Source organism: Strix uralensis, chromosome Z (assembly GCF_047716275.1).
Source record: "Strix uralensis isolate ZFMK-TIS-50842 chromosome Z, bStrUra1, whole genome shotgun sequence".
NCBI lineage: Eukaryota > Metazoa > Chordata > Aves > Strigiformes > Strigidae > Strix > Strix uralensis.
In genome coordinates, this window is record NC_134012.1 from 55,225,164 (window position 1) to 55,250,380 (window position 25,217).

Consider the following 25,217-nt stretch of genomic DNA (forward strand, 5'->3'; position numbering starts at 1 on the left):
GAGGGACAGAGCCTTCCACCTTCCTCAGGTTTTGGTACAACCGGTCACCAGGACAAGACTGACGCTCCTGGCCATGACCCCTGCTCATGACTGATGCCGTGTGTTTCCAGGCACAGTTGGCTACAATGAATGGTTCCCTCCAGCTCTGGCAAGACCAAACTGGGTGGAAATCAGCAAATTGGTACTGCTGTATTAGCAAAACATGGCCTTTAAAATATAAACTAATGGCTTAAGCCTAAAGGTGAGCTTTTGGGGCACCATGAGGCTCTGGTGGGACAGCTCTGGAAAGAGTTAAGCCTGTGCATCTTATCTTCAAAAGTTCTGCTCACCTTGGAAGAGATCACGTATTCAGGGCCAGTGCTGCCCGTATCCTGGAAAGTTAATTTAACACTCATTTCTAAATAGCATTGCAGATATCATTTGAAGGGCACAGCACTGTCTGTCTGCCTGTCTTGCTACGACCAAACACTGACGGGCTGGCTAATTATTCAGATGCTTGGAGGAAAAAAAAAAAGCAATTTACAGTAGATTTAAAAACCAGCCCCTCTTGCCAATTCAAGTCTGCTCCAACTTCAGTTGGAGAGAGCTACAAACAATGCCAACACGCTCTTCAAAGCCTTCCCTCCCCACAGCCTGAACAATTCGCTCGGATATCAGCAAAATTGCCCATCACCCAGAACAGGAAACAGAAGCAGCATCCCTTTATTGGCACTGTTTTTAAGTTTATCTCCACGTTTTGCTGTCTCTCCATATGGCCATTTCTTTAATAAAGGGAATGTTGTCAAAAGCTTGAGATGCTAAGCAATGAAATTAGTAAATGAAACAAATCCTGCACTAATGAGGAGAGAGGCAAGTACGGGAATGAGAACTGCGTGTCCTCCCCTTGCTTACATCACGTTTGACCATGAGCCTTTAGACACTGCCTGAAAATCAACTGACTTTTCTTCAGTGAATCCCAGTGAGAAGATAAACAGTTACAGCTTTTTTTTTTTTTTTTTTTTTTTTTAAAAATTAAAAAACCTGTGTCTCTTCTGCAATGTCAGCTCCACTTGAATCTGACGGCAGCTCGTCCCTGGGAAGGTGGAGGGGGATCTACTCAGCAGGCACCCTCCTGAAGAAGACAACACATCTGGCTGTATGACCGCTGCTGGAAACCAGGCAGCAGCAAGCTCCACCAGCAGCACAGGGCTCTGGATTAGGGAGGTCAAGGATCAGGTCGAAGGAGTCAGGACCCCAAATTAGGACTGTCATAAGAAGAGGAAATCCCAAGAAAGGTCTTCTCCCTCCTCCCTCATTACAAGGCACTGGGAAACCACCGTTTGGCTCCCTATGGTAGCACATGAGAGACCCAGCATGGTGGTTATGCAGGGAGAAGAAAGCTGCCACTGATTAACAAAAACTACACCTCTGTCTTTTCTTTCCTGATCACACAGGCATGATATGCAGCTGCCTTCCGTGGTGCCAAGAGATGTCATTCTTAGCAGCTGAATAAAAGATCCCCAAGAAGACAGAGTGACAAAGAACAAGTAGGAAATGATCAAAGAACGATGCTTTTTCCTTTCTGCCTTTCTGCAGGGAGAGCAAACACTTCCATTAACCAATACAACTCTTTTGTACTGGTCAGTATGGCAAAAAAATCAGGCACTTAGGGAAAGAAGATGACAGCGGCTGCAAGGAGGAGAAACAGCCATCTTTTTCAGCAGGTCGCATCAGTCCCAGCTAAGCTGCAGCAGCCCCTTCACCTTGACCTGTTCCTCCAGTCTTTTCTACCCAAAAAAGCTCAAACTCTTGCCTTGCAGGATCCAGAGGATCCTCTAACAGGGCTGCCTGGCAGCTGGGAAAGCAATCTGACAAGGAAAAGTATGTCAGACACACACAGGATTCAGCACGGGATGACACACTGGTCCCAGGGGTCACAGACCTGCAGACACCCTGGCACACAGGGATAAGCCAACAGAGGACTAGGCTACAAAGTCCCTATGCTCTTCTTCAAACCCAGAAAAGCCCCATCTCAATGCACAGACTTGGAGGTTTTTTATTTATTTCTTTCTGGTGGCAGAGATGTTCAGTGCTGCTCCCCACAACTCAGAATATAAAAGACTCAACTCATCCAACAGAGAGAAGAGGAGACGGTACGGGGAAGCCTGTGCACGAGGGGTACTCCAGGTAATTCCTTAAGTCACCACCCCAAAGTGAAGTTATCCACAAAAGAGCATCTTGGCTTGCTCAGATAATGCTCTTTTCTCCCATAGAGCAAGAAGAAATCTTGGCTTGACAGGAACAGCAATTTGCATGTGATGGTTAATACCACCACCAAGGTGGCACTGTGACCATCTGCATTACAGCATTTTCCTTTCCTGTTTCGAACAAGATACCAACCTTTGACTTGCCCTGTTGCTGTCCCTTAATTTAATCTCATTCAGTTTGTTGAGCTGCCAGTCAGCGTGCTGTAACATTGCTGATCCAATGCTGCTGTGAAAATTTCAATCATAGCTCCTTCCTTTGAGCAGGGACCGTGATCTATAAGCCTAACTGCAAACAGCCACAGTTTCGAGAATAGCCATCAAACGGAGACAGGGAAATCACAGCTCACCGTCCTGCAGCAATCTCCAAGCAGGAAATCAAAGCAGCAGCTTTTCCATCTTAGAGAACACAAGACTTGGGTTCAGGGGCGCAACTGGATGCAGGATGTCCAAGTCACCCACCATCTAGGCTAAGGGACAGCCTCTGCTCTCAGATGTACGTGTGCAGTTCACCCTGATGCCTGCCTACATCTCAAATTTTATCTCCAAAATTATTCAGTCCTCTCTTCTTCCCATCAATAAATGGCCAGGCAGCCTAAGGCAGCAGCAAAGGGCGAAACTTCAACTGAGGCAGCAAAGCAGCACCAAAGGAGGCACCTGCTGAGGACAGGGGAGCAGCTGGAGCACACCTCGCCTGCCGCAGTGCTGCCTCCACCCAGCACGCTCAGCATCAGGGTGCTGAAGAGTCTGAAGAGCCCTTGCTGAAACGACTGATCGAGCAGGTTCTCAGGACCTGCTTCCTTGAACACCTCCATGATAGCAGCAGCTGTCCTGACAAGCCGAGATGCTCACCGTGGGGTAAGTCAAGCCTGTGGGGTCAGCAGGGGGGACTATGGAGCAGCAGAGCCCACCCTTACTGCAGGGAAAGAAACCATCCCTGAACCACCTCGTATTTATTGTTCTATTTATTGATTAGCCACCGTATTTGCAGAGATCGCAGTGAAGCAGGATAGGATTTATTGCCCAGTCCCATACCTTAGGGCCCTGAGGCAATGCAGAGGCAGATATACCCTGTGAGCCCCCCGGGTACACCACAAGCTGCCCGGGGAGGGAGAGACCGGGACAGCAGTGCCTGAGCAGCTCTGCGGGTCAGTGCCTGGTATGAGCACGCAAACCCCATCATTCGTACACCAGTACCACCCACCCCAGGTAGCTTGCTTTCGGCAGAGATGGAAAGCAGGTTTTCATTGTGGAATCAAAGCAAGCTGCTCTGGGAATCCCCCACTTTGAGGTTACATTTATCCCCCAAACAGCTGGAAAAGCAGCACGAGGGAAATTCAGCCCCCTCCTTGGCCCAGGAGGCTGAGCCTGTACTCTCACACACTGCTTGATGCTCCATCCACAACACCAAGTCCACAGTGCCAGGTCTGGGCTAACCAGCCCCAGAAGTCTGACCCACCTAGTATGGAGAAGAACAAACCTCCTCTGAACCCATTTTCAAGCCCCTCACAGATCCCCCCTCCAGTGGGGAGCACACCCCAACCAGCCTCAGCACACGAGCCTGTCCTGGCTGCATCAGCCCTGCTCCCCCTGCCAGGGAGCAACCCAACCTCCCTCGGCTATGCAGCTTCTCACACTACGCAGCCTCCATGAATTAAAGAGCCTTTTTCTGCAGCCAGTCTCCAGAGGTGCTCTGCAATGCGACACAGTCCACCGTAGGTACACGACCCTTACACGTACATTCTTGTGCAACAACCCAGCTGGTTTGACCCCCAGTAGGTGTGAAACTCACCTCACTGCGAGCAGTTTGAGGACAGATCTCACACCCTAGTCTCTATCATTAACAGCAGCTCGACAGAAAGCAAATGCAGATCTAACAGGGAAACCGTGCGGAAACCCATGCCCTTTCAGGAGCAAAGGGCCACAGCGTTCTCTTGGTCTCAGAGCTCCAAGCACATGACTCTTAGAGATAAATTACCTTCCACAAAATAAAGGGAGAACTTGCAAAAATGATCCAGACTCATTTCTGCTCAAACATCTATGCAAATTCTCTGTTTTACTGAGGGGTCCCCCAGCTAAAACTGCCCCCAGAGCCAGGCTCCTCTTGCTGCATTGTGATGGAATACGTTGCTTTCTCAATCATATAGTGATATGCAAATGTTGCATATAAAAATCAAGTCACAGGTTGCTTGTCAGTCATTTTTGTTAGAAAATAGCCCCACAGATACTTACCATCTTTGCCCTGAAGGATGCAGGGATGACACTCTGATTGGAGCGGTGGAGACTTCGGGAAGCATCTTGTATAACTTGGATACTGCCGAAATTTATCTTACTTGGGTGCACGTAGACAACTGCTCCTTCTCCAGTGCTCACTAAATGGATTTTCTGCTCCAGAAAGCAGGTAGGAAAGATCAAAAAAACAACAGAGAAAGTTTAAAATGATTAGACAGCTCTAAGGGTACTCCTAGACTGGTGGATAATTATGGCTGTTTGAAGTTTTTTCAGTGTTGTAAAACCAAAACAGAAGGCCTGGAGCAAGTGTGGGATCTGGACTGATCCCATCTGAAAAGCACAAGCTCCCGTTATCAGGGGATAAAGAAACCCTGGTTCCTGTGTTTGCTTTTTCACACCTCCTCCACACTGTTAACTCTCCTTCCTCTACCTTGTGCCTGCTCCCACTCCTTTTACTGCTCAGTCTTGCCCCAGACCACCCTCCCTGACTTCTGCTGCTGCACAGCACACTTGGACAGTGACTTTAGCCCCAAAGCTACACCTGTGAAAGCCAGCACAAGTCAGAAGCAAAGCAGGCCCTTTAGAGTAGAGATCACACAAGTTAGTTGCCTCTGATTTGCACATATGTGTATTCCTGGTATTATATGGATAATGGGCATTAATTAGTAATTACATCATTCAAGCAGTATTGTTTTCTTTTGACAGTCTGAGACCCAAAAGTTCTGTTCTTGCAGAACTGGCACAGACTATTGGAGGAGGAATGTGGATCCCTTGGCTAAACCACCTTCTCTCATCATTAAAAACATTCAGGAGGCATTTAGGAGATTTAGCAGCACCATTTCCACTTGTTTTATTAAAAGTTTAAAGCCCTGTAACTACTTTCAAAATGTCAGCCTTTTGTTCTGTTACAGAAAGCTTAAGGTTCCCAGGAATCCTGTGACATCCTCTTTCATGCTCAGAGAGATGAGAAGACGTTTTAAAACAGTTGCTTCAAAAGTTGATATCATCTTAAATTAAAGTTTAATTAACTATATTTGTTCTCGATTTCAGCTAGATGAAGTCAGGACACTACAGACAACATTCTCTTGCCTACATTTTGTTGTCATTGCTGCTGTTGTGTATGCCTGAATGTGGACATCATCTTTCAGGAGGCTTTAGTCCAGGAATGCTTTGCCTCATCCATTTCCAAACTTAGTAGAAAAAAAAGACTCTGTGCTCCACGTGCAAGTGCTGTGGAGACTCATGAGTCTTTGGCTGGGGCTCTTGGCAAAGAGATATGATGGATGTTTCTCAGACGTGATGGCCCTGACCTTCAGCATGGCCTCTTACACAGCACTTGCCTTAGCAGGATTCAGGGACGTCCCTGCGTGCTCCTGAACAAAAGGCCTAACGAAGCACCAGTGCGGTTCATCTAATAGCACAGCAGAGTACGAGACCCAGGGGTTGTTCTGGGCTTCAGACTGGCCCTCTTATCCCGACTGACCTACCGTAATTAAATGCTGTGTCAGACACTTAGATTACCACCTAGGATGATACATCCTTCCTCTTCTCTAGGTGAAGGGAAGTTGCTGCGAGTATACTTGAAATTACAAGACCTCCTGACCTTGTTAATGTATAGAAACCAGTAAAGTAGGACGTTTAGTTTTAACGTTAACCATCACTTGTGTTTCACTAGCTTTTATTTTTCCCGTATTTCACTGCAATGTATATAATTTCATTTATACTCTTTTCCTAACTACCCTCTGACATCTTACCCACTGGTAAAACATCTTGAAACCTGTAACTCCTTGCCTAGTGGAGATAAAACAGGCCTTGGACAGTCTGGCAAACTCCGAGTACATCCCTGATAACAGGGACCTAAAAATGCAAGACAAGTGCCTGAGAAGACGCCAGTGTCAAGAAAAGCGACTGGAAGCCGGTTTAAACCAACCTCCTCAAAACAAACAGGAGCTGAAGGAGGGATGAGGTCACTCCATGACCATGTATGGACATGGGAAACCTAAAGTTCAGCTAGCAGACAGTGTGAGGAAGGTGATGTGGACCACCAAGGTGGGGAGAAGACCCTCACTCTATTTTTACTACGCACTCTCAGACTATGTAAATGAATTCTGAGAACCCATTAGCATAAGACTGTCTTTTCTAGGAAACCTGATGCATACGTCTGCTTTTTGTGTATATTAGTCAGAGAGTTTTGTTAGTAAGCGTGGCACTCATGGTGGAGTGATCCCCAGTGCTGCCCAGCGCTGCGAATAAAGAATCCCTGCTGAACAACAGTTATACTCAGTTCTGACTGTGGAGTGAAGCTCTTTGTTTCACAGGCATTAGCTGTTGTGTATGCCACAAACCCCTTCTTTCCTTGTCCACACCAGCATATATTACAAGTTCTTGTTTTCCCGGGAAGGATCCCCGGAATTAGCAACCCTGCCTTACGCTTCACAGCCCACCAAGATGAGTCGCACAAAGGCCCACGTCCCCTGCAACTCACCAGAGGGGATCCTTCACTCCCAAACACTGCAGCATGAGCAACAGTGTCCTGCTCTCCCGTCACCTGGGCCTCCAGGGTCAATGGGACCTCCACCGAGCTGTGAGGCTGGACAATCCCCCACGGCACGGGGCTGGAGTACCACACAGAAGTGTCCTCCTTGTGTTCCTGTAAGCGACAGAGTCAAATGCAACACACAGGAGTGACCTTTGAGGAAACTTTGAACTCCTCAACATCTACACAATGGCAATTCACACACATTTTCAAAAATCCCCAGGAGAAAGCAGAAAGGTACAAAGCAAGATGCAAGACTTGTATGGGCTTAGCATCCTCAGGGGGTCTAAAAGCTGCTGCACCCACAAACACCCACTCCTGGGCTGGCAGCCTCCTTGCAGCAACTTTTCACAACCCTCTATGTTCTCCTGCATGAAAGCACCCCAAAGACTAGAATATAAACTGCTTCCTAAAAAGTTTAAACTGTTTCCTGAAGTTTATACTCAGGTAGGTTCCTGTCTAACTGCTTCCTGAAGTTATATTCAGGTAGCTTCCTTTTCTCAGCAACCTTTAGGTTTGAATATAAACCAGCAAGGTCTTATCCAAAACCCTTTTTTCCCCTAATAAACCCCTTGATAACATCTGAGGGCAGGAGGCGGATGCAATGCCAAACCTGAGGGATAACCCTGTAGCAGCCTGGAAGATTGCTGTCATTCACAAGGGTCAGCATCTGCTGATAAGGGAATTTTAGAAAGCACCGTCCAAACATCACGACAGGGTTGAGTACTCACAGCGGAGGAACCACGCATCTAGGCAAAGAGATGACCAAAAGGGAATTAGAGATACCGAGAGAATGTAGAGTTCGTTTACTCCCCAAGTAGCATGAAATAGAGCATAACACATTTGTCAAATAGACACTTAATACCCCTACAGCGATAAATCACCTTTAACTTCTTCTGACTCAGCCACCTCCTGTAAAGGTGGGGCAAAACCCTGGGACTCAGCCTCGCAGAGGCTGCCAAGTGCCCAGGCAGCGCACAGTGCCCTGTCCCAGAGCTGCCTGATCAGCTCTGCCCGCTCTTTGCCCCAGGACGCTTCCAAGGACCCTCCCAACAGTCCCAGCAAGGCGTGAGCTTTGGGGGAGCCTTCCCACTGAGGACCAGTGCTCACCAAGGCTCAAAGAACACAAGACTCCAGTGTCTCAGTGAAAATGACTCCCTCCTCTCCCACACCGCTGTTGCCCTGCCTGAGAACTCAGCCCTTTGCCCCAGCGATGGAGGGCACAAGCCACCCCCTGCCTTAGGCAGTGGGGGATCACCCTCTCCCAGTTCCTGCACCCCCACGGCTCCATGCATTGTCTGTCCCCATTTGCACTTGTTTTACAAAACTGCAGCCCAGGCACTGACTGGATGACTCTGCCTGGGAGAGGGAACAGCACAGTGAACTCATCCCTCTTGTAATCAAACCAACACCCACTGCAGCACAACAGGATTGAATCTGGCTGCAGCAAGATCTTCTGGCTTAAGTCTGAGAACATTAGTGCTCAAAAGAACCAGAGGGAAGCAGAGAAACCTGAGCTCACCTTTCACATCAAGGACTATTTTCCCCTTCATACAATCGTGCTTTGAGCCTTCCCTCACCAGTCCTGCCATAAGCCCCTTTCCCATTCGCATGCACCTTCGTTAACTGACCCAGACACCAGCTCTCAGCAGGCTGCTCATTGCGGCCCAAATGAATGCTGTATTTTGGTTGCAACCCAGCACAAGTCCACCACTTGCGGGAAGGAGGAAAGATGGCCCTTTGGAAACTTATTACACCTCAAGCACCAAAAAACAGGCCAATAATGAATATAATTACTGTTCCCCTTAGTAAAAGGCTCAGGGCCATGCCTGTCCGTGGAGTACAGGTGCTGCTTTCAGAACACTGCCAATCTCACATCTAGCTGGGCAGAACTAGCTCATTAAGCAACACTTGTCATTTGGAGATGGAGCCAGCAAACCACGTGCAAGGCAGCGTGGTGCTGGATGCACGAGGAGAGACGACGAGCTGCAAGGAAAGCGCTGATACCTGGCTGTGAGGAGCAGCGCCGACACCGCCTTGCCAACACCGCACACGTCCACCACCAGTGCCAGCTCGTAGCTCTTCACAGTGTTGGAACACAGGGTGACCTGGTGGGAGAGAAGAGCATCAAACACTTCATCACTCCCAAAAGCCATCGTCCATGTGTGCTGTCCTCCGGTTCTTGTTCCACGAGCAGGAGAGGGAGGATTTTGCCCTAACTCTTCTGCTGGTCCATGTACAGAGCACAGTTGCTGGGAGCAACAAAAGTCTTCTGACAAATCTGCTTTGTTAAATACACCTTGCCCTTACCAGGGCATATGTAAGCACGATTACATTAATGCTCTACTCACCACTGTATTAAAATTAAGGGACGAATTTTTAATCTCAACTACAACAGCATAAATCCAGAGTCAATCTGTTAACTTCAACAGATTCAGCTTTACATTGGGAAGCTGAGGGCAAAATGCAGCCCAGCAGGTGCTGTGCAGTTCATGGCTGCCAGACCTTTTTCAGTCCCCACTGGAGATCACCGTAGTGAATACAACTCATTCTGCTCTTCAGGAGAGGATATATAAGACCAGGAAGAAAAGCAAACTGCTTTATATAATGACATCTCTCTTTTTAACAGCCACCACCTGTCCTCATCGTTCCTCTGCCCACTTTAAATCAGTGGGGCTCTTAGTGTGGGGATGCTAGGATCCGAGCCAAGGCTAAGACCTTAGACAACACCTTTTTTTCTCTGTTTCATCCTAAAATGAGGTAGGTGGGAGATGATTACCCAGAGACAGCTACAGATGTTCCCACCAAGCTCCTGTAACCCTCCTCACCTGATAGTCAAGGTCACAGGCTCAGGGGATCCATTCACACTGAAACTGAATTCTTCTGTGAACTCCCCCAGGATGGCGGAACTGAAGGAGATCCGGATGACTTGCAGCCCGTCCGGCAAAATGATGCCCTCCTGGGGGAGGAAGGTGAAGCAGGAGCCCAGAGCTATAGCTGGAGGGACCAAGTTGAAGACAGTGTCAATGGCTCCTTTGTTAAACAGGACCACCTGCAGCAGCAAGAAAGCAAAATGGAAATACATAAGGAATCTTCCTTTCTTACAGAAGGCTGATTTGTCTTCTGATTAAGCAATTAACGACTGTAAAAAGCAGAAGATGCTGTGTGCTGCTGCTTGGCAGAAGCCAAAGAAAATGCAACAGGACAAGTTCTGCCTTTGGGTTTTTTGTACAAAGCAGTGACAGCTTCATAGAAACAGTCACTCGGGGTTTATTCCACTGACGCAGAGCAGCCCACTTCGACTTGCAGTGCAGAGGAGCTGCTCAGCATCACCAAGTCGATTCAGACCTGTCCCTAAGAACAAGGAAGGGCAGTTGCAGCATTACTAGTGATTCATCACACAACTGATTCTGCTCCCGACGAGTCCGATCCTGCCAAGGGCAGAACATGTTGCAGCCAACAAGTTTACTGCATGTAGAAGACACCTCAGGGCAGCACTATAACCAACTTCAGAAGCACTCCCCAACTCTGCTACGGTATGTAATTTAGTTTTCTTATTTTTCCTTTAATGGGATACTTTCTTAGTCTTTGCTCAAACAGACGTGTCAGGAAAGGATGAGCGTGCGGTGCACAGCAGCTCTATCTATTCCAAAGAATTTCTCTTTCTTAAATATTCACAGCCACCATCTAAGACTTTACCGTTATCAGAATAAACTGCAAATTTAGAACTAAGCCGTATTTTGTTGAACACTTGAGAGATCTACTGCCTCGATCAAGTGACACAATCCCGTAGCACTTGTTGAGAGTCAGCTCTTCTCATGTTGGGTGAGAAATGCCCACAGCTGCTGCGAGTACCAGCACGCTGTCAGTCACCAACAAACCCACCCGAAGCAAAGTGGTAAAGGTTCTGATTGCTGCAGGGTGAAATCCTGCCATTTCCATGGACTTAACTATCTGCTTTGGATTTCTTTTCCCTAACTTTTGTCCTTGTAAAACCTGGTAGAAAAATTGAGACAGAAGCAGAGAGATGTCCCTTATTTTTTTAATTTTGCAGCTGCTGTTAAAAATATTCACGTATTCAAGCTCTGCAAGGGTAACCTGAAAACTACTCTCTCCTCTCTTGTCTTTTACACCTCAGTTACAAATTGCACTTAGGGATCCAACGCTGAGCTGAGGTTTACCTCCAGTCTAGCTGCTTAGTACAGCACTAACAGTATCATCTACTTAGTCACATTTTCTCAAGTCATGAAAATAATAAAACGATAATCAATAAATTATCACCATTAAAAATGCATAGAGAGCACAATATTTTGGTAAGAAAACACCTTAATGTGTCCTTCCCTGCCACAGTCAAGCTTTTAAAAGTATTGCCTCAGATCTACCTCTTTCAGTTGCCCTATCTTATTTTTTTTGCAGAAGACTTGACACCATTGGCAGGGGGAGGCAAATATGTAGAAAATTCCTTTGCTTCATTTCCAGAAATGCTTTGCTCTTCATAGAGATGCAGCAAATCTGAAGAGTGGCGAGAGACTGGTCAGCAAGGGAAAGCACTCCCAGTTCTGTTGCAAGACACAGCTCTGAGCCAGGAGGCTGGACAGCTTTCCTCCAACTCTCAGGAACCAGCAGCACGCACTTAACCGAAAACTGGCTGCACTGGACTGGAGTTCAAACACAGTAAATTTGTTCCAGCTGCTTTTTAACAGCCCGGGTACAAAGGTGCATTGCATCCAGGGCTGAAACAAAAGCCTCTGAATATTTACCTTTTTGTCCCAGTGTTGCTTTCATGTGTCAAGGGGGTATTTTTTCACATGAAGCCTCCCAGCTGATCTCCAGGGAAGGTTGCCAAAAAGCAGGGATTAAGGCTTCACAAACAACATATGCACCTTTCAGATCCCATCAGAAGTATCCAGATTCTGGGAAAGCCCCCGGATTTGACTAGTATGTCAAATACTCCCTGCTCACAATGACCTGAGTTGCCAGAAATCCCACAGGTCCACCAGGCTCACTGCTGCCCTGGGAGCCATCAGGATCCCCCCCAGCCCCTCAGAATCACCTCATAGCTGTGCTCTAATCCAACAAAAACCTTCCCGATGTCCAGCTGCTCAAAGCTGAAGTGGAGCTGAGGCCCTGTGCCTTCCCCTTTGATGCGCAGGGGCAGCCTGGTCTCAGGGCCTAGGGAGAGATTTCCACTTCAGTACAGTAATTCCCTCTGTTATCCTGGACTGTCCAGGCTGCCTCAGTGCTACTCCCTGACTCGGGGCTGGATGGGACCAGCTCTAGGTGCTCCAGGAGGAGATACAGGACTCTTCCCTTCCCTCAAGAGATATGCCTTGGGGCTGGCTTCTAATTTCTAACCAACCCCTTGGGCTGGTTTCTCATTGAGCCATCAGTTTGCACCCTGAAAAAGCGATGCTGAGTTTAAAACACAATCTCTGAATTTCTTCCCATGTGCTTAGATGAGCTCTGAAATCCATTCAGTGAAGGCACAAAGCTCACAACACAGAAGATAAAAATACGCCATCTATACTGATGCAATCGGAGACAAGAGCACAGGAGCCGAGAAGTACGAGCCCAGGCAAGGCGAAGCTCCCTGCTAACGGCAGTATGCACGTCTGAAACTGCCTCCAGCAGGCAGAGCGTCTCAGCCACTGCCCGTGCCTGACACACAGCTCCGTGCCCGGGGCTCCAGGGCTCACCTCCTGCAGTGGCACCTAAATAAGACAGGGCTTTGTGATCTCCAGAGAGAAGCACTCACCTATGCCCACCATGATACCAAGAGCTCAGCTTTGTAAAGACACCTTACCTGAAGCACACTGAACAGTTATGGAAAACCTCACTGCTGAGGTCAGAGAAGCCATAAACATACTGCTAATACACACACCCCTTGCTGCAAAGGAACTGAGACTGCAAGGCTTATAGCTAAACTCTAAGATGCTCATTTTCTTCCGTAAGCCTGCTAAGATGACAGTGTGGGATCTTTGTCTGAAGGATGCTCTGAACCACTGGAGCAGCCTCAAGTGCCTGAATCCTGGCCACTGTAGCTCTTTGGCCTCTACAGGCACCTGGCAGCAGAGCAAATGCTGGCAAACCCACGGCATGAAAACCTATCCCTTCACTGCCTTGGTTGTTCTGGGATCAGTGATCCAGGCTTGTAGCGACACATCCTGAGGGCTGGCCTTGGACAGGAGACCACCTGGAAACCGCAGGGACAGTGGGCACGTACCAGCACCCTGCTGACCACTGACCCTTCCTACCAACTACACGAGAACCGAGTCGGCTGCAAGACTACTTGTGCCTCCACTGTGGGCAACAGAAGCAGGAGAAAGGAGCCGTACCTGAGATGTCGCAGTAGACCGTTTGTTGATAGACTCTGGCTTCTCGGGGTCTAAAGATCACATTAATTTCAGCTGAGGAATTTGGCCAGATATCTCCCTCCTGAAACAGAAGGAGACAGCAAACCATTTGTCTTCAAATGTCACATTTCTTGTTTTCAACCACAGCCCTGTAGCCTTTATTTAGAGCATCAATGAAGAGCAGGGAACAAGCAACACTTATCAACAAAATTTATGGGAGTTTGGAAGCAGCTGCAAAAAAACTTTCTAAGTCTCTTACCTTTACTGGCATCTGGTAGAGGTGTTTTGTTAAATTAGGGCTATAACGAAGCAACCAAACTGGCTCACACTCCAGTAGCACCTCAGGAGCCAGCGGTCTGCCTGGGCTACGTGTTCTCTATAGGATGGCAGTTGAGTCAGAGCATGGAGAACCACCATGGATGGTAACCAGGACAGATGTAAAACTACGCAGTGCTGTGAACATGGTATTGCAACACTTCTGGCTGAAACACTTCTGGCCTCAGACAGGCTGCAGCTGGCCGGTGCCATAAAATACAGATGGTGGATGTATGATGGTACAGCACAACCACTCCAGCTGTCGTATCCTGGTTTTGCTACAGCATAAGCAAGGTGATACGGGAGGGGATGGCACACCGTGACTCACAGCTGTCTCTCTGCAAGAGCCCAACCGTAAATACATGCAGATCCTATTTCTTCCTCAGCCCCTAAATAATGAGAATCTGCTAGATCTCCACCAGTCTGAGTAAGAAAAAGCTGATCTTGAAAAGCCGAGCACCACCAACTGCTGGCCAAATCACCTGCTTTGCTTTGCAGAGGGGGAAGGCAGTGGAAGGAAATCACTGCTCAAAGCAGTCAAAGAAACAAAAGACAGAGCTGGCAACAGAAGTACTAAAATGACACTCAAAGTGCATCCTGTCAGCTCAGGGCACTTAGGAGAAAGGCAGTGCCAAAGCCAACATCTGCCTCTTTCCATAAATAACTGAACCCACAGGGAGCTGTGGGATGGACCACGGCTCCCACTGGAGATGGTGTCTTCTGCCAAAAAACAAAGTGCTCTGCAGTAGCCTCTCATCTGGATGGGGAACAGCTTGGTTGCCCAGCTGAGGTGCAGATTTGCAGCAACAAACAACACTGTTACCTCCTGGCCCAACCTCTGGATCAACAACAGTAGCACCTTCGCAACCTGGACATCTTGAAGACCACCTCCATCAGCTCAGAGTTCACACGTGACACTGAAGAGTCACTACCAGGCAAGGACAGGACAGCGATGACTTGTCAAGGTCAGTGTAACAGTAACAAGTCCTCGTCCTCCCTCTCCTCCGGTTGCCATTTCCAAGGAGTCAGCTCCCACGGGTCTGCAATGTGACTTACAGCCGAGCCGTGGCGGGGAGGATGCAGCAAACAGCAAGGACTTTGTCCTTTGGCAGCCACCTGGGCCTCTATCACAGCTGCCTCTGCTGACATAACACGTGTAGATGCAAAAATAAACCAAATTTGAGATGTGCTCAGAAAGTCAGAGCTGTGTATCAGCTTGTTTCCCATAGGCTTGGACAACTGCTCAAAATGTTCTCGGTCACACGGTAATTCCAAAATCATGCCTCCTCTTTTTTGTTATTATTTTCATCAGCAAGTTAACCCTATACAGACTGAAGTGACCTGCTACAGCTTCTACAGATTGCAGCACCTGAAAATACTGGCAGCTAATGGTCCACTGACACAACAAAGCTTCTGCACAAACCCTGCAAAGCCATCCCACCCAGAAAGCGTTTCCAAGATTACTCTCCCTCCACCAGCTTCTTAACCTCTGGAAGCAATTATTTCCTCCTGTCACCTGTTACAAGGATTTCATTATTTCTGTGGGGAGCTCCCACACATCACGGGTGAGAGGTGGGAAGAAGAGAGCAGCCACTTTTGGCCAGAAGGTCTGAGGCAGCAAGGTCCCATCTCTGGGGGGCCTCTCCAGCAGATTTACATGGCAGTGCAAGAAGGGTGTCTGCCCAAGCTAAAAGTTACAGGGCTGTCACTGGAGAGAAGGTTATGGAAGCCAGCAGCAGTGGATTTTTAGATTCTACATTTGATAAAGAGGAGAAAATACTTACTACCATTTGATGTAAAGACACCCATATGCCAGGGGGAAAGACAGGCATGAGCAAAACTGAATGTGAACCTGATTGTTCCATAAATAATGGAATTAATGGAAATCAAAAGGTTGATAATGCTGGACAATACAGAAGGGGAGAGACTCATGCAGTAGCCCACTTATATTCAGTCCTAGAGAAAACTGCGTAACATTAACACAGACATTCAGGAAAGGTTTACACTCGAGAGTTGAGGCCACGCTACCCTTTATGTCCGTATGTCACTACATGGAGTACCAGGACTCGGCGCTGTGGGCAGCCGGACTTCTGGACCTCACCTTAACGCACTTCAGGAGCTCAAGAGCAGGCTAAGCTAGTTGTGGAGACACAGTCCGACTGAAAAGCAGCAGGAGCCCTGGGACACACTCCAAAACCAGCTCTGACACACCGCAGCGTGCTCTTAATGCTCAGCTGATCAGCTCCCACTCTCTACAATATTCCCACCACTCTGACACAACCTCTTGGTCACATCATGCTGCTGTCAGCTATAGTGGTGTGAAACTGCAGCTGTGTCAACATTGGTGGCTCTCAGCCTTATATGTGATATAGGAGTAACTGAGAAGAGAAGATGATCCCCTTCCTTGGAAAAAAAAAAAATAGTTTCACCTATTTTAAAAGGAAGAAGAGGTTGAGATTATCCTAGGATTTACTCCAAGATGAAAAGGGATTTTGCATTGCTCGGACAGTGGCCGTTCTTCATCTCAGACCATGCAAATACTCAGAACCAGGGCTCTGGCTGATTGAAGGATATGGCGTTTTGCTTGCATAAACAGAAAAAGCAAAAAAATTTCTGTACCTATGTGCAATGAAACTCAAAAAGTCTGTTTAAACCTGCCAGCCTTGTGTCCAGGCTCACAGATGACACTGGAAGGGAGATTCAGCCATGGTATCCATCCAGGTTATATGAAGAGATTGATATGTCTGTGATCAAACTTGGGTTGAATTTGGCCTCCTTCAGAGGACCATTTCATTTCTCAGGTCAATATGTGAACTGAGAGTGCTCTGATATCCTTTGTTAATCCCCATACGCTACGTGTAAGCTGTGTCCTTACTCATAATTATCGATAGCTCTCAGCACTGTAAGGACACTTATGAAGTGCCCTTAATTTATAGCCCTTGCAGCAGAGCTCAGCTTTAGGCAGCCTCTCGCTCTGTCAGGAGCCCACAGAAATGCTTTTTGCAACAAGCTCTCACAGCCTCACTAGAAACCTGGTGTTTTCTCTCGGCACATCAAGCCAGCTGATGCAGGGACCTGCCAAGTGACCTCAGCCAGGGAGGAGAAGGAAGGGAGCTATCGCTTACCAGAGGCTCAAGGGTGAACACATCGTCAGAGAAAAGCATGGAGTCTCCTTGCGCCTTTGCCCGCTGGTCCTGGAAGGGGCAGGAGAGAAAGGAACGGTGTTCTTGGAGAGCGGGCTCCACCTTGCACTCCCTCAGACAATGATCCATCTCGTCCTCTTTCTGCCTCTGCAGCCTGCAGCCACGGGGAGAGACAAACCAAGCAGATAATTTAATGAGCAACATATTTGCAGAGACTCGTGTGAGCGCAGGGGCAGCAAAGCGCTCGGGGAGGAACAGCAGCAGCTCAGCAAGGGGCTGACCCCAAGCCGTGGGGTCCCACACGGATCAGATTATCACTTGCTGTTCGCGGGCACGGCACGTAGTTTTACTCCATGCTTACAAGATCAGCGGAGGTTTCTGAAAGCCAGCAGCCCTCGAGAGCCTCCTGGCTCAAAGTCTCTGCCACAACGGATGGAGAATCCACCAACAACCCCAAATGGCTTTTCCTACCACAGAGCTGCTTGGGGGAGGCAGATCAAGATGAAGGAGCACCCACTGCAGGGCTTCACTGGCAAGGGGAGACGCAGCTGGGTTTCAGCTGCAGGCTACTGGCATCACTCTTTTCTTCCCCTTTGGACCTGCAGGGATAAGCAAGCTAAATGTGCTCTCTGTGCCCTATACCGCCTTCCACCAGAGGATCCCAGAGCACTGTAAAAGCAAACCAATGAATTCAGGCATTGCATCGCTTTGGTGAAACCAATGGCTTTACATGCATGGAAATAGAGGCCCTGAGAGGGGAAGGGCGTTGCCTAGCATCACCCACTAAAGAAGTCTGGACCAGCATCTCTGAATCCAAACCCTTACATGTAGCCTTGAACCACCTTATCTTTTTCCTCTTTTTGGCCACCTCTGTAGGGCTTTGACGCAGTTAATCTCTCCCTTACTTGGTAGCTGTAGCAGAAATTATTCTAGTGTTTAAAGATCACAACCAAGAGATAAGGGAGCACAGCTACAGAGCAGTTGCTTCCTAGCTGGCATATCACTGTCCCCTCTGCACGCTCCAGTCCCTGGCCATGAAGAACCAGCAGGTGACAACTCTGGGGGGATGAGTGGAAGGCTCCACGTATAGCAGATCGAGGCAACGTAGTATAAACAGGATAGCAATCATCACTCAGCTAAATTCAAATACAGTTCAAAAGGAAATACGGTCATGGACGTTACTAGCTGTACACAGACAGAGCCTCAGGCAAAGGCTGGCACCAGCGCCAAAACCACTTGCTTTGGCTCGCTCCCCCTGGAGTTCAGTGGGAAATGTTTCTCCATGGCTGACCTACAGCGCTGCATGTGAGGAGGGCTTCCAGCCACCGAGGAGCAACCCTCAACTCAACCTCCATCAATGGACAATAATTCCACCATTACATCCCAGAAAGTCCTGCAGGAGGGAGACAGAGCAAACCCCTGGATAGACCTTCTAATGATCCAGGTCTTTTGGGGTCACAGCCCAGAGCAGGGTCCTGCACTGCCTCCTCTCATGGAAAAAGCCCTCTCTGCTCTGAGATCTCAAAAGCTTCTCTGACAGCAGGACAGTGGCCTTGGAGCTATGACCATCCCTGAGATTGCAAGTAGGAGGAAAAAACCATCCTGATCAGACTCTAGGACATAATCTGGCACGAGATCAAATGTAATTGGAAAAGAATCAGGTTGAAGTGAACTGTGGGGAAACCTGGTTGCCTCTGAGGGGAAAGAGGATCACTCAGGGTCCAATCTGAGACAGGCAGGCGAGAAGAGAGCGGTAAAGGAATGGTCCAGGCAAGTGCCCAGAGAAGGTAATGAGATTTTCTTTTAACACACTGAGCTTGCATGGAAGTCACACACTGTGTAATTAAAAATAGAGAACAGAGGAAAACTAGTTTTGGCCTTCAAGGCATTTTTGACCTAATTATGTTGATCTTTATTGGCTCAGAAGCCCTTAAAAAGTGCTCCAGTTTAAGGCAGTTTCCTGATCAGCTATGAGCTAACTCCTATACACCTACATTCATGCAAGTCTGAAAAGTCCCACAAGGATTCCCTTAATCACCCAAACTTTTAAGTGTCGTTTCCAGTTCATCCCCCCGCGCTATAAGTGTTTCTCTGCTGCCTGAAAGGGGAATTTCAAAGCTTCACCACAGACACCCTTTGAAGAACCTGCCCCATCTCTCAGCACCATGAAGACACAGGCTGCTGCACCCCAAATGCGCTCTGTCCTACCTGTGCTGCCCTACCTTCCCTGCAGAACCCTTCACCTCCGAATTCTCCCCAGTCTCTGAGGAAGGGTAGAAATACCTCGTTGGGCTGGAAACCGGGACAGTGCAAGGCAATTCAACATCCTACAGCAGGATGGCCTCAACTTGCTGGGCCAACGAAGCACTTTACCTGCACATTACTGGAGAAGGAGCCTGCCACCTTATCAAAGCTGGAGTGGAAGAAGCTGCAGTGAATATCATCAGTTATGCTACCTGTAGATATGTTAAGTGCTGCTACTCAGTGCAGTCCCAGGTAACGAGTGCTGACACTTTCCTCAGCCTCATGGACCCTCCATAGCCAGGGGCCTCTGGACCTCAGTGGTTTGGTGCTCCCACAAAGCAAATTTGCTCTCTGAGGAAATCCAGTCATTGCAATCAGCCTTTCCTCCCCAAAACACCATCCTCAGCTGGAGTATGGATGGAGCTGGAATGGGAGCCACTGAGCTCCATTACCCTAAAGCCCAGGGACACGTAACCTGATGCCGTAGATGGTTTACTTGTCCTAAACCATTCAATGCACCAACACCCCTTGAGGCCATACGTTAGTTTTACCCTTGGGCAGTGTATCTTACTGAAATGAATCTTTCAAACAAACCTCAGCTTCTGATAATCTTCCTCTGCCTGAGTAACAAAAGCCTTCCACTGGAAGTGGACTATGATTTCACTCCGATTGTGGATGACCACAGATCTGTGGTTTGACAGCGTGAGGTAAGTCTTCTCAACTGTCAGGGAGCTCCTGGCCAGCCCGATGTTGACATCTACAGCTGCTCCATAAAGGCTTGTGTGAATATCTTCACCCAGAAAAAAGCATAGGGGAGTCTTTGCTCATCTCACTTGCTGGTCGAAGTACGAGGAACAAAGCAAGCCACCAGTAACAGAAGAAATTGTTACAGCTTTTACCTGTATTAGCAGTTCCACAGATCAGCACATTTATCACATCCTGACAGATGCCCGTCTACAGAATGAGGATGTCCTGGGCATCACCGTCAGCACCTTATTTCTGGGTGTGTTTGTAGAGATTTATCCCCAAGGTCACAGTATTTACAGTGAGATTTTTCAGATGTGCTCAGGAGGCTTTTGGGTTGCCATCCCACTCAAGTCACAGGGAATTCTGCATCCAAGTCATTCGGGTGACTCTGAGGAGTCCCACCTCAGTCAGGGCTTGCCCAGTGTTGTGTCTCTCCTGATCCCTTGTTGCTGACAAGCAAAGATGCCTGGGGGCACGCGGGCAGGAAATGGAGGTTCGGAGGAACAACTGACAGCCCAAGGCAGGATGGGACACAGAAGAGAGCTTCACTGTGTTGCAGAAGCAGTGCCCTCACTTGCTGTGGGTTTTGAAGACATGTCAAAACGAGACTGGTGGGGCACGGCCCACCCCAACCTGCCCATTACAGTCCTGCAAGCCCATTTCCTCAGCTGGGACCCTGTTGCTTATGCCTGAGTCTGCAAGTCTACGCTGCGTCTTCCCAAGCCATTCAATGACCAGAGCGAGGGCATCTTTGCTTTCCACCTCAGACCCAGCTGAAGAGGAGAGTGTCCTGGGCTGTGCACATCAACTGACTAACGACTGGAGCCTTGCTGGAGTACCTGCCAGCACGTCACCCTCCCGAACAGACTCCCACCAAAGGCTCCCTCATTTCCAGAGCTTTCAAACCTTCCTTCTTCCCAGCCAAGTAACTCCTGGGAGTCAAATGAGCTCAAACTTCAGTACCAAGCCCACTCTTCCTCTTGCAGGCAAGTGTTCCCCAAACTTGCAAACAGCAAACATCAGACATGCTCTCTAGAAACGGCATTTCGGTGGAGTGGTGCTTAAAGCCTCAGAGCCAGCCCCAATGGACAAGTGCCATAGCCTGGAGAGCATCCCTCTGCAAAGGCAGAGCCTCCTCCTCACTGCACAGGTCACAGCAAGGCAGCCAGAGAACGGACCTGCCTTTAAACAGCTACCGTGCAACAACACAGGGAGAGAGCTGGATGTGCGCTGGGTGGACTCCTGAAATCCTAAGCCAGACACAACACGGCAGAATCACATTGATTCCAGGGAAAAAAAAAAAAAAAAAAAGGAGCCCCCTCTTTTGGGGGGGCACTGGGGAATGAAGCAAGACTCACCCTTAAAACAGTAGATCTCTAGAGTCATTCACTCATCTCCACACACAGAGAATTCAGTCTTCATGCCTGTATAGCCTCAATTTCTCTGCTCTTAAGGGAGTCTGGAGTGGTAGGGATTTGTGGCCAGAGATGAGCTACGTTGCGAGGACAGCAGCAATATTTACAATGACTGGGCAATCTGCTTTCTATAATGGACAACATGGCATACAAAAATAACTGATGTTCAGAAGGGTTACAGAGGTGGGTATGCTTTATAAGCATTGCCTCTCCCTCCACTGAATCCTTGGCATATATTGGCAAACAAAGGAGCCAGGAGCCAAGAAATGGGAGACATGCACAGTGCTTCGAGCTCAGGTTTATGGAAACACGAGCCAGCACTCTACAACGATCAAGATGACAAACTACTGCAAAATAAACACCACGAAAACTATCATCGTCTCACTGTCTAAACTCATGGCCACATGCGTCTTGAAATACTGGGTATAGTTCTGATCTCAAAAAACAAGCTGAATCATTTGAAGCTAAATAGAGAAGGGCAGAAGGAACAATTAAAAGTATGAAGCAGCTTTTATAAGAAGATTGAATAGGACTCCTCATCCTAGAAATCATATGGGAGATAGATGGGAGAGACTTGTAAAAGCATGAATGGCCTGGGAAACATGAATAAGGAAAAACTGGTCACTATTTGTCATAAAACAGGAACCTGAGGGCCTGAAATAATGTTATTAGTCAGAAATTACACAAAAGTGGTAGCACTTTTCCAGGGAGTATTCCTTCCTTTGGAACACACTGCCACAGGAGGCTGTAGAGGCTAACAGCTGTAAATCCAGAGAGCAACTGGACAAATTCTTTGAAGATAAAGCCATCAGAAGCTATTAAGCAGTGATGAGAATAAAGCCTCCAGCACAGAAAAATGCTAACTCTAGAGCCCACGAGGGAGAAAGCATATGCACTGCCTGTTTCTACACAATTTGCTAAACATCCCCTATTGCTGCTCTCCCGGGGAGGAGCTGGGGACTCAGCCACCCTTGCGGTCCTGGCTGCAGGCACCGAGGACTCTTCTGAAGGCTGGACGGTTTGCTGGAGCACCTTCTACCACAGAGAGCATTCGGCATCGTTCTGAATACATAAACCCACAAATCTCTGGGTCCAGGAGAGCGTGCACAGCTGCCAGCAAGTCAGGAGGAGCCACGGATCTGTCTGCCAGGCCAATGAGCTGACACAGAGAGCGGACCTGCCAGGGTCGGCTACGGGCGGCTGCAGGCTTCATGTCTTGGGTCTCAAATTAGATGTGACATTTCATTTAAGACTCTTGGCTCTTTAATATATAAGTTTTTTAAAAAAACCCTCTGTACTGTAACAGCGACATAGCACTAGGTATTTCACTTGACAGGGTAATGTCCATGGCGTGTGGTTTGGGATGCTTGGCTGCCATGAAAGCGCATTTACTGAATCTAGATGTATCTGCCCTATCGTTATTTACACAACATGATCTTATTACAGGCTGTCAACTCTCTCATTCTTACATGCTTTTGATACACTTCCTACAGGTGGCAGGACACAGCTTTTTCTCTGCAACCTGAACAAAGCAATGCCTGAACTTGAAATTAAAAGCTAGACTTTTTATAGAGCAGTAGAGCAGATGCTTTGGGTTGTGCACTCCTGAGCGATGCTCTTTGACACAGCAGAAACACCACTGTGTTTTATCCCAGCATCCATCTGCGTGACTACGGACACAGGTATCTGAGCACACCATGATAACTTTTCACTATCTTGAAGTGAGAAATATAGCATTGGGTCATCCTCTGTGGGGCTCCTGTTGTGCAGGGAAACAGACAAAGAGAGAATTTACAGAACAGCTAAAACATCTTTCTGAATTCTTCTAATACTGCATGATCATCCTGGTGCAAGGGGGAATAATTTTCAGAGCAGTACAAACTGTTCTTAAACAGAAAGACAGATTTTGTTTAGCCTGAAAGTATAGATCAATGAATGGATGAGCAAACCCTTGAACAAGATTTCAAAACAAATTTCAGGTTTTATGAAGAACGCTTTCCTAGTATTCAACAGCTGGTACTTTCCTTCATTGATTACTGCTCTAAACATTAGGAAGCTGGTAGCCAGATTGATTAGACTGAACAGAAACAAAACAGCACCCTGATGCATTTTGTCTTCACCAAGACATATTCTTCCTCTATCCCTGTGTCTCCCTCTCTGCTGAATTTGGATTTTAAATCTTTTTAGGAGTGAATGACAGTCAAATTTGGAATATTTAGGTAGCATGGAAAGCAAGTGTAATTTCATTTGCCCAGTTTGTCAGAAGACAGTGCCTTGCTCTCATCTCTTCTATGAATGCAGCTGGAGAGAGACAGGTCCTGCTGCTTTTTCACTGAAAATACAAGCAAGCAATGAAAGCAGAGCTCTTCACTCAAAAGGATGTTACTGTACCCCCATATCGACCTATGATAAGTAATTCTTTTGCTCCTGCTACTATCATACCCAGCTGCCTCCACTGCCGGCATATCCTTGTTTTTCAAACAGCATGCAGAGGTCTCTGTTACCACTTCACCGCCAAAGAAGCGAGTCACTTCACCAGGCTAAGCGACCTCTGGAAAGCTGGAGAAGTCACTTACAGCCTGATCCAGCCCCCCCACCATGTGGTTTTTGCTGCGTCTCCCACAGAGCTACCACTAGATCAGAGTCAGGAGCACTGCTCTGAGTTGTTTCGCCGTTGGGAAGCTAATGGCTTCACCTACAAGATGCGCTGAGTCTCCGCTGGCCTGAGAAAGGCCGTCTGTCCGTCCCCACGCTTGTATTTCCAGCCCTAGAGCAAAATGCAGAGCAGCGACAGTCATTTGTAAGTGCTTCTCCGAGGTGGTGTTCAGGAGCTGCCTTCAGACATCATTAAACCATCACGTTATTTACTCCAGACCTCGTTTATAAACCTCACCACTAAATAACTGCTGCTGCTAACACAGGTGTTTCTAAAGAACCATTCCCAGGCTACAACAAAGCTCAGAGCATCCTCGTTATTACTGTGGCCACAGTTATTGCTGTAACAGTCAGAGTCCCCAGTGTGGCCCCGGCCTCGGCAAAACACCCACTGAGCCCACGCAGCACAGTGCAAGAAGAGGGTCTCTACCCCAGAGGCCCTGCAAGGAGCCGTAAGACAACAGATGGGGATGACAAGGGAGGTGGAAAGCAGTGACCAGCCAGCAGTGCTCCACAGGACAGGCTGCAGGCTCTTCAGACAGCTCTCCTGCACGTTAAGTTATCTCCTCTGCAGTCAGGCTCTCGCTGTGCCTCCTTCTGTGACCGAGCACCCACAGCATTCCCCATCACCCCCTCTGCACTGTGCTTAGGAAGAACTGTTTGCCTCCTTCCAGGATGAAATACTCTGGCACAAGAATATCTGGGAGCCAGCACGGAGGCTTCGTCCTGCCCAGCATGAAGGAGCTTCGCAGAATGTATTGAAAAGGACGATGAAACCGTCAGATGATGAAAGACCACTGCCGCATACCCAGGATGCCACGGGCTATTTTTAACCATTATTGCTACTACAGTAACGATACGCTGGGGTACCTGACTGGCTGAAACGTTGCTTTTGGCCATGGGGAAAATAGTGCAGGAACTTTCATTCTGATTGCCTGGCAAAGACATGCCCAATAGACCACGTAATAAATCAGTCACCCTTCAAGCTGCTCTTCTACTTCTCAGCAGATGCTGATCGATCCACAAGGAAAGGAGGCTAATGAATGGTCAGTTCTGCCCTGAAACACATCCACCGGTAATGACACTTCAGAACATGTCAGTGATTTCCACTGATGATAGAGTAGACAAGCTGCGGTCAAGGATGACCTGCAAAGAGATGAAAACCACATTCTTCCAGAAATCTTTCATGTGCTAAAAATGGGGTATGCAGTGTCACACAGAAGTCTGTTTCTGTGCATGCCTGAGGATGAACAAAACAGCCAGAAGGAGATTTTTAACTTCCAAGTGACCCTCCTAGTACATATATCCCAGTCTGTGCTCACACAGTCAACTCC

The 25,217-nt window shown here is 48.0% G+C and overlaps 1 pseudogene; it reads right to left on the reverse strand.

The window, feature by feature from the left end:
- The window catches only part of LOC141938274 (hydrocephalus-inducing protein homolog), a 105,681-nt pseudogene that overhangs the window by 38,930 nt on the left and 41,534 nt on the right, over positions 1–25,217 (reverse strand).